The 10,519-nt window shown below is 37.2% G+C and overlaps 1 long non-coding RNA gene across 1 annotated transcript in view; it reads right to left on the bottom strand.

The window, feature by feature from the left end:
• Nucleotides 1–273: 273 nt before the first annotated feature.
• The window catches only part of LOC132019353 (uncharacterized), a 36,904-nt gene continuing 26,658 nt past the window's right edge, over nt 274–10,519 (bottom strand). Inside the window, exons 6-7 of the long non-coding RNA XR_009404740.1 lie at nt 2,616–2,714; nt 274–367 (exon numbers count right to left, since the gene is read on the bottom strand). This is a non-coding gene — a long non-coding RNA (uncharacterized LOC132019353). The remainder of the gene's footprint in view (nt 368–2,615; nt 2,715–10,519) is intronic.

Raw genomic sequence — 10,519 nt, 5'->3', positions numbered from 1 at the left:
ATTATGTGCCTCATAAAACTATGATTCTAAAGACTGCAGGGGTGCCTGGGTGGCTCAGTTGGTTAAGCATCCAACTCTTGGTTTCTGTTCAGGTTGTGAGATCCAGCCCTGCGTGGGCTCTGGGCTCATCAGGGAGTCTGCTTAGAAATCTCTCCCTCTATCCCAACCCCTGGGTGTGTGTGGGTGTGTGTGTGTGCTCTCTCTTGTTCTAGCTCTAAAATAAACATATAAATCCTTAAAAAATAAACATTGCAGAAGGCTCCTTACATTTGAATGGTGGCTTCTTGTAGTCTCTTCACAGCAGTACTGAGGATTGTCTTCCATTTCAGAATTTCCAATTTTGAGTCAGGATATTGAAAGATCCAACCTTAAAACAACAATGCACATATTAACTCAAGGGGATATTTAAAAATTTACCCAAACTCAGTACTCACTATATAAATCCTGCTCAGCCATCAGTCTATCTAGGCCTACTTGAAAAAGGAACCAAAATCCAGGGGTAACTGGATGGCTCAGTTGGGTGAGCAACCGGCTCTTGTTTTCAGCTCAGGTCAAGATCTCAGGGTCGTGGGGCCAAGCTCCAGGGTCCAGCTCCACACTCAGCAGGGAGTCTGCTTGAGAGTCTCCCTCTCCCCCTCCCCACCCTTGTGCTCTTGAGTGCAGGCATTCTCTCTCTCAAATAAATAAAACCTTTAAAAAAAAAAAAAAAGAAGTACTCAAATCCATTTATATTAAAGTATAAGTCATCAGCTTAAGAATTACCTCTCTTCAGGAGATTTGCACTAAAATGGCTTTAAAAATATAACCCGCAGGAATTAAATCCCTATGATGACTTCTGAAGTGTTCAAATCCCTACACGCCCTGTAGACCTACAGATCAGATTCTTCAGCATCCCCTAGACTTGAGATCCCATCTCTCAAGAGGGAGCATTTTATTGGTAGTCAGCACACTTGGGATCTATTCCTGAGTCTCCTTCATGGACACTGGAGGAAAAGAAGCACTTTCTTTCTAGGCATGGGGCATGTGAATTTAGGGCTGGCGGTGACTATCTCTTTCACTGTGTGAACCAAGCCTAACTGTAGAATTCAGCCAAGCAGAGATGGACAGGAAAGCGCCTCTGCAAGCGCTGAGTCCCACATCCTGCCTTGGACCTTTGCTCCCGCAGTTCTTCCTTTAATCTTTTGAGCTGCCCCCAGTATACTAGCAAAGAATTTTCCTGTTGCTTAAGCCAGTGTGAGTTGAGCTCTTATCATCTACAGCTTAAAGATTCCTGACTAACATAACCACATTCAGGTTCATTATCATTGGACCATGAGAATCATGCTAACTCTAGATGAGAAGGATTGAACAAACTCCATCCCAGTTTCCTTAAGGGTTCAATAATGTAATTCCAGCTTCTTGCTTTGGGATTCCAATCCTGCCCCTTAATGCTTAAGGCCTTGCTGCTTACTCACAGACTATTCGCTTGCCATTCAATTGCCTCCAGAGGGATTTCCTGTTACTGACTTTACCCACCTATTTGGATTCCTTGACATTTTCATGCTGAACGCTCAGGATAGCTTATGATTTATTTCATTCCTATTTGCTGTTTTGCCATATTTACTGGGCTTGTTCTTAGCATATGCATATTTCCTCAATATCTATCCCACTCCAGTTAGTCCCAGTCATAAATTTTGATTGCTTAATACACCAGATTCAGAAACATATGTAGGGTATTGGGAGGTGTGGGAAGGACATCTGACTCCTAAAATCACATTCTCTAAAAGCAAAAACTTTCAAAGTTCTTAGGTTGTGATGAAAGTTCTTAGGTTATGATAAAAAGGTTACGAAAAGCAAATCTGAGACCCACAGCAGCCAGCCCCAACTCCTACTCACTCCCTAAGCCACATGAAGTTGGCTATATTATGTCTGTATTTCAAGGAATGACAAGGTTCCCTTTCCCAATAATCTATATCCAATCCCTTTTACGTCATTCAGGGATAGACTGTATTCTTTCTAGATTTGTGTGTTCATAATCTTCCTTAAGAAATCTCCTTATAACACTTAAACAATTTAAAAACCAAAGAAGCTTTGGGGCACCTGTGTGGCTCAGTCCTTAAATGTCTGCCTTCAGCTCAGGTCATGATCTCAGGGTCCTGGAATCAAGTCCCACATTGGGCTCTCTGCTCAGTGGGGAGCCTGCTTCTCTCTCTCCCACTCCCCCTGCTTGTGTTCCCTCTCTCACTGTGTCTCTCTCTGTCAAAAAAATAAGTAAAATCTTTTAGAAAAAAGAAAAGGAAAACTTTGAAGCTTTGGTTTCTAGTCCAGGTTGGTATGTTTTTGTGATGGAAGGCCCTGGGTGAACAGGCAAGTCATTATTACTGAAGTTGGTTTCTTAGAACCAAGAAGAAAAAAACTCCCAGGGCACCAGAGTGGAGAAATCACGGACACTGGTTTAGAGGTGGTGCATCTGGAAACTTTGACAAGGAATACATGAACTTAAAAGCCTGGCTTTGACTGAGATTGTACTAAGAGGATAACTAGGAGAAGTTTCCAAATTCAGGGAAGGTAAGTGAATTCTCACTCTAGCTGCTCATCAGAGTTGACCCTAATTTGGATGGGTAAAGGGATCTTACCATTTTCTAAACAGATCTTGGATAACAGCGAGAAGTGGATGACAACAGGTAAATTGTTATCCTGGGGTATGTGGGCATTTTGGTTTTGGTCGACAAGAGCTAGGAAAAAAGGAAGGAGAAGGAAGATGAGGGGGGAGAGGAGAAAGAAGACAAAGTGAGTATTTTGCTAGATCATCATCAACACAAAAATCAGTTGTCAACATTTTAATATTATTACCAGGGCATTGGTAAAATTTTTCATAAGAACCCATAATGACCCATGAAATATTTCCATTTGCTCTGGAAATGAAACAGCTTTTTTTAAAAAAAAATTTTAATTTTTTTATGAAACAGCTTTTTAACTTGAAAATTCCTCTATATAATTTCTTGATTTACTAAAAGACTGTATTATTGGTTTTGTTCTAAGAATAACCATGACTAATACTTATTGAGTACTTACTATATGCCAGCCACTATGCTAAGCACATTACATGCATTACATAATTTATTTCTCTCAACAGAGTTCCACCATTAATCTTCTCATTTTACAGATGAGGATTTCAAGTAAGTCTAGAATAAGACCTGGAAAATTTTCTAGGACTTGTTCTAACAAGTTCCTAGTGATATTGATGCACTGGTTCAGGGACCACACTTTGAGAACCACTACCACAGAGCCTTTCAATCTCTTGATGAACAGCAATCACTTGTCCTTAAAAAGTAAAAATTGTACTGCTTGAATTATCTTGTTAAAGCAAATGTACTGGGTTTCATGAACCATCAGGAGTCTATAATAATACCTATATAGTGAAGGGTTACTCTGAGGATCATATGAAAGAATGGAGATGATGATGATGATGATGATGATGATGATGATGATGATGATAAAAACAACAACAACAAGCACGTAAGCAGAGTCTACCACTGGGTGATGAATGGAAGTGTTGAATCACTCACTATACTGTATGCCTGAAACTAACACGACACCGTCCCTTAATCAGAATTTAAATAAAAACTTTAAACAATAAGTAGTGTCTACTATACTTTGATACTTTTCCAAGTGCTTTAGTGTTAACTTATTTAATATTCAGAATCACCCTGGAAGGTACAATTTGCAGTACCATGTCACAAATAACGAAACTGAGGCAAAGAGGGGTTATGAAATATGCTCAAAATATGTAACTAGTAAGTGCAATAGCCAGGATTTTGACCCAGGAATCCTAAGAGCAAAGGCTTAGTCACTCCAGTAGATTACTTCTCTATCTCAGAGGGGCCTTGTAGAGATAGCTACCACTACTATTTATTCTCATTGCCAAAATCTTCATCACTATTAATTTTAACAGCAGAATGAGAGTTAGGGATAAAATAGCAGAAAGGACACTATACTGGGAGTTAAAAGACCAGGATTGGGGTCATAGCTCTATCAGAAACCGTGACTTTAGGTAAGTTACTTGATGCTTTGGCATCTCAGTTTTCTCCATAGTGAAACAGAATGCTATCAGCTACTCCACAGGGATATCTGGACAACGAAATTAGATAATGGCTAGAAAGTTCCCTATGATCTGTAAAATATTATAAATGAATATGAATTTAATGTTTAAAATATCATTCTTTTGCTACATTGAATTCTGCTTGTATATATTCAACACAATAGGAGTGAAAGTGAGAAATCATAAAGTCCTGAATATAAAGCTACATTCTGGGGATAAAAGTGGGATCTACCAGTACTCTCCGCAATGTAGTGCTAAGCTCTGCTGTGGTTCCTCATCCTTTTTAAATCATGTGTCTGTGCCAGTCACTCATATTTCCCTATCAAGTTTTTTGAAATTATTATCAGCAAAAATTTCAGATCCTTAATGCTTTATTATTATTCTTAACAGTCTCGCCTTTGGTACTTGCAAATGTTCCCTCCCCCACTGCCTTTTTTTGTTGTTGTTGTTATTGTGGATATGTAACACAAAATTTACTATTTAACCATTAAAATATTTTTATTGTGGTTAAATTTTCAAAACATGAAATTTACCATTTTAACCATTTTTAAGTGTATGGTTTTGTAGCATCAGTGAAACTCTGTACCTATTTAGCAATAACTCCCTATGCTTCCCTCCCCACAGCCCCATAGAGACATTCTACTTTCTGTCTCTATGTATTTGATTACTTTAGGTACCTCATGTAAGTAGAGTCATACTTTATTTGTCCTTTTGTTTCTGGCTTATTTCACTTAGCATGATGTCTTCAAGTTTCATCCACATTACTACCTGTATCAGAATGCCATTCCTTTTTAAGGCTGAATAATATTCCATTGTACGTACAAAGCATAATCTGTTTATCCATGCACCTGTCAATGGACATTTGGATTGTTTCCACCTTTTGGCTATTGTGAATAACTGCTATTATTGTTGCTATGAGTATTGGTATACAAACATCTGTTTCAGTGCCTGCTTCCAATTGCCTTTAGTTGAAGATAATTTCATCCAGCCCTCAAATAAGTTTTAAGAAGTTTTTCAAATACAGTGTCTGACACAAAATTAAAAATAATCATATTCACAGGGAGTCAAGAGAACACGAATGAGAATAAGCAGACACAAAAGGAAAACCTAGAAATAAATTCACATAAATATGCCCATCTGATTTTTGAGAAAAATATAAACAGGATAGTGTCTTTGGAAAATAGTTGGAAGGTTTCACATAAAGGTAATCATGGGGGCACCCAGGTAGCTCAGTCGGTTAACTGTCTGCCTTCTGCTCTGGTCATGATCCCAGGGACCTGGGATCAAGCCCCACACTGGGCTCCCTGCTCAGTGGGGAGCCTTCTTCTCCCTCTCCCTTTGCCACTCCCCTGAGTGTGCTCTCTGTCTGTCTCTCTGCATCAAATGGGTAAATAAAATCTTCTTAAAAAAATAAAAACAGGGGTGCCTCAGTGGCTCAGTCATTAACCCCTGCTTATGTTCCCTCTCTTGCTATCTCTCTCTCATCAAATAAATAAATAAAATCTTTTTAAAAATAAGAATAAAATAATAAAAATAAAAGCAAACACATAATTGCCACATAGCCCAGTAATTGAACTTTTGGCAATCTACCAAAGAAAAATCAAAACTTACATTTACACAATTCCTATACATGAGTGTTTTAGCAGCTTTCATAATGGCCCCAAATTGGAAAAAACCCAAACTACCCACAGATCCATCAAAGACTGATTAAACAAACTGGTACATTCACACCATGGAATACTGCAAAGCAATAAAAAGGAACAAACTACTGATATATATGACCTGGGTGTATCTCCAGAACATTAAGCTGACTGAAAAAAGGCAATCACCAAGTTTATACATTGTATGATTCCACTTATATAATATTCTTGAAATGACAAAAATATAGAAATGCAAAACACATAGGTTAAAAGAGGGAGTGGAGAAAGAGGGAAGTGGGTATGGCTTCAGGACATGAATGATCCCTACCTTGACAGAAAAGTTTTGAATCTTAACTGTATCAATGTCAATATCCTGGTTGTGATACTGAACTAGAGTTTTACAAGATGTTGCCTTATGGAGAAAATGGATAAAGGGGATATGGGATTTCTCTTTATGTGGGTCTATAATCATCTTAAAATAAAATGTTAATTTAATGGGGTGCCTGGGTGGCACAGTGCGTTAGGCATCTGACCCTTGGTTTTGGCTCAGGTTGTGATCTCAGAGTTGTGATTTAGGGGTTGTAAGATGTAAGAGTTCTGCATTGGGCTCCGTGCTGAGCACCGAGTCTTCTTGGGTTTCTCTCTTCCTCTCCCTTTGCCCCTCCCCTTCCCCCCCTCAAAAAAAAAAAAAAAGACCCTTAAAAAAAGTTAATTAAAAAAATCATGTATGTGGCTAGCATCATATTTCTGTTAGGCCCTGTACAGTACAGTAAAAGAATTTGAAGGATCCCTTGAGGCAGAGAGTTCCTGTCACATGAAGTATAATAGATGCTTTCAATGAAAGCACTATAAATTTTTATATCTTTCTCCTGACACTAATACTTACTAAATTTACTTCACTAATACTTCACTAATACTTACTAAAATTCTTAACACAAACCAAGTATCACTAATATAATGTTTTGTCAATTTCTCACTCAGTGCTATTTTTATTCTTTTTCTTTTAAACTTGGAGGATTAATTTATAAAACTAACTAATAACTTCTACGTACCAGATGAAGCATCATGGTCTTTTTTTGCTTTCACAAGATGCTTTTCCTTATGATATTCCTCTCTCGAAAAGCTGCTGATTTGGGTCACGGAACTGGGATCTCTTTGCAAGGCAGTGTTTTTCTTCAAGCCTGAACTTTTGGATGCACACTTAGAAGCACCTTCAATAAGATCATGCCAACTGTAATTCATAAGATTTACAATTCCCTCAGGGTAAATAATGTGATACTCTGCATACTTCTGCAGTACCTCCCCAAGTTCATGCAGTATTTCAGAAGCAATGAGTTTATATTCCTCAAATAGATCCTTTTGCAGGTGTGTCTTGGATAATGGGGGAGAAAACTGGGCAACAGTAGGAGTTGTTGAGATGTCAAATGAGTAGAACGCATCTTGCTTCTCAGCTTCAGCTACCGTAGTTAGTCTTTTTTCCTTTAGTTCTTTAGAAAGTATACTCTCTGTATGGCTGTAAAAAACATGTATGAGCCATAAAGGTATTTTATCTTCTTTATCAACTTCTAGAAATCCATCTTAAAATGTATATACCTTAAAAGGTGTACAACATCTGTGAATAAAATTGCTAACTATAACACTTTTCGAAATTAGAAAAAATTGACAGAAATCTAATGACTCATAAGGACATAGCTAAATAAATAATATCATACTCATACAGTGAGCAGCATGAAAAATTGCTTGGAATATTGCTCTTAATAATTTGGGAAAATGCTTATGTTATAATATATAAAGATTATATACAATTGTATATGTGGGGTGTCTTCAAATGTATAATATACATATATCATATATCTGGTAGTACAGAGACTAAATAAATAACCTCCAAAAGTAAATTATCAGGTTGTGGAGGTCATTTTTTATTGTCTTTTTTAGTACTTTTCTTTCTTTCTTCCGTTCCTTCCCCTTTCTTTCTTTTTTTTCTCTTCCTTTCTTTCGTCAGTTCCACGCCTACTTGAACTCACGACCCCAAGAGACTCATATGCAAGAGGCAGCATGCACTACCTTTGAGCCAGCGAGGCACTGTTCTAACTTTTCTTCAATGAATATTTATTATGTTTATACACAGAGGATAAAAACATACGTGTGTGTTGCTTATTCATTACTATTATAAGACAAGACAGAGGCCATTTCTTCCAGAAAGCCTTCCCTGAATTTCTCAAGTTAGTCTACAAACATGTGCTGTGTTCCCTTAGCCTATCATACATACCCCATCAGATGTAACTATATTATACTGAAACTCCAAAGCAGCAACAGAAATGGATCCACAAAGGGACTAGGTGTGTCAGATAATGGAATTTTCAGCCATTGTTTATGAAACAACTATGTATAACATGTTTAAAACTTAAAAGTGTTCTTCCCCTTTTGGTAGTAGCATCGAAGTGATTTAAAGTAACCTTCTCTTGGAGACAACTAGAAAAGCTGCATAAAATTTTTAAAAAGTTCTTAAAGGCTACAGACAGCTAACAAGAGAGTGATAGTCATCACTCAGCTATTACTATCAATATCTGGAAGATGGAATACAAACAGATAAACCCCATATTTTCCCTCCTTGTGGAAAGTAAGGCGTGGGGAAGGAAAACTTACTAATTCTAGAGGAGGCATCTGAGAGACTTAAAGATTGGTCAGAGCTTTTGATAGCTTTGTAGTAGCTAAGAGTTCAAAATTTGGAGACTAGGGCCCTCCATGGCCGGGTTACTGGTTGAGACCCAAAACGCTGTGTACTAGGAGTAAGGGTTATCCAGAAGTACACCTAGACCAGCTCATTACAACACAGTTTCAAATTATCTCACTTATTGACATTGAATTAAGGCCACCTCAAAGTGTTCTAAGCACAAGCCTCTGACAGAAACAAATGTAAATTTCCTCCAGTGGAAGCTAACTTCATCCTAGCCCTCAAATTATTTTTAAAAATAATTTTCAAATACAATATGTGACACAAAGTGTTTAAAAAAAAGGACTGACAAGGAGTCAGGAGAAAATGAATGAGAGCCAGCAGGAACAGCAATTAATAAAATAGAACCATAGGGAGATACAGAGTTTAAAATAACTCTGCTTACTATGACCAAGGAAATTGAGAACTTCTGCAAAAAACTGAAAACTACATGCATACACCCACATACATGCACACATATAAATAGTGCATATCTGAAAAAGAATCATATAGAAACCATAAAGCTGAAAAATACAATAACCCAAATTAAGAACTCTGTAGATGGGTTTAACAGCATATTAGACACAAAGCTGAAGGGAAAATTAGTTACAAGAAAGACAAGTCAGAAGAAAACCTTTACAATGAAGTATGGAAAGATAAAATTGAGCAGAACTAAGATTATAAAATACCTATTTATTTAGAGTCATCAAAATTTACTATTAATTTAAAAAATAAAAGGAGATGGGGTGCTTGGGTGGCTCAGCTGGTTGAGTGCTGACTCTTGATTTCATCTCAGGTCATGATCTCGGTGTCATGTCACGGAACTGAGCCCCATATCGGACTCTGCACTCAGCAGGGAGTCTGCTTGGGGTTCCCTCTCTCCCTCACTCTCTGCTCCTCCCACTTCTTGGGCTCTCTCTCAAATCAATATATCTCAAAAAAAAAAAAAAAGATAACATGGAGGAGGATCCTTTTGGTGAATTAAAACGTGTATTATTTGACCTACACCATGAATTTACACACATACTCACACACATACATACACACACATAGATGTTGAATATATATGTAAGTATATAAATAATTTTACATACTTACAGGTTTTTAAAAGACAGAAATCTTATTTTAATAATCTTCATTAATAACTATAATGACACTATAAATGTGTTTATCACTTTATAGTTAGTTTCTCATATACCATTTTATTCAACTCTCAAAATAACTCTATTAGATAGGTATTACATTATTTCTGTTGCATAGTATTCTATGTATACAAATGTAAAATTATGAACTATTTATTAAATACTAACTTATTGATTTAAAAATTTCAATTATAGGTGGTTGATATTGGACTAGGTATTTCAACAACAGGGAGGTACATCTTTTTTTAAAAAAAAGATTTTATTTATTTATTTGACAGAGAGATAGAAGCATAAGTAGGCAGAGCAGCAGGCAGAGAAAGAGGGAAAAGCATACTTTGCAACAAGTAGGGAGCCCGAAGTAGGACTCAATCCCCGGACACTGAGATCATGACTTGAGTCGAAGGCAGACAACTTAACCGACTGAGACACCCAGTCACCCTGAGAGGTAAATCTTTGATCTCTCTTATTACTGAAGAGGAAATGTATTCAAGGATAAGGACTTTTCAATGAAACTAAATTTAAAAAAATATTTAATATCTTAGTGAGGAGCACTCATCTGGGCCTCTTCAATTTCTTTTGTATATTCTGGAGTATTAAATATAAAAAATGGACTGGGGTTGTCAAATGAACCCAGGAAAATGCCAGTCTAAGCAATATTTCTTGTGACAGTGAACAACTTTCTGAAAATCCTGTGAACTAGGTAGCTCAAGGCCAGAATTCAGCAGTGAATAGCCATGGCACAGGATGGGGCAGGATTCAGAGATTTATTTTCTTTGGCTTGTCTGGTGAAGTGTGCATGTAATTTTAAAAATTGGATTAGTTGCCAGTATCTGAGGACCAGAAGTACTCTATGAAAATCCACATTCCAAATTTCTCTTAAAAATGTAAAGAACAGGAGTTTCGATAGGGGAAAGAGGAGAGATGGCAGAGAAGTAGCAGGCTG

The sequence above is a fragment of the Mustela nigripes genome, chromosome 6, assembly GCF_022355385.1.
Source record: "Mustela nigripes isolate SB6536 chromosome 6, MUSNIG.SB6536, whole genome shotgun sequence".
Lineage (NCBI taxonomy): Eukaryota > Metazoa > Chordata > Mammalia > Carnivora > Mustelidae > Mustela > Mustela nigripes.
The sequence above is the reverse complement of the archived record's forward strand: the minus strand, read 5'-3'. Positions and strand labels throughout refer to the sequence as shown.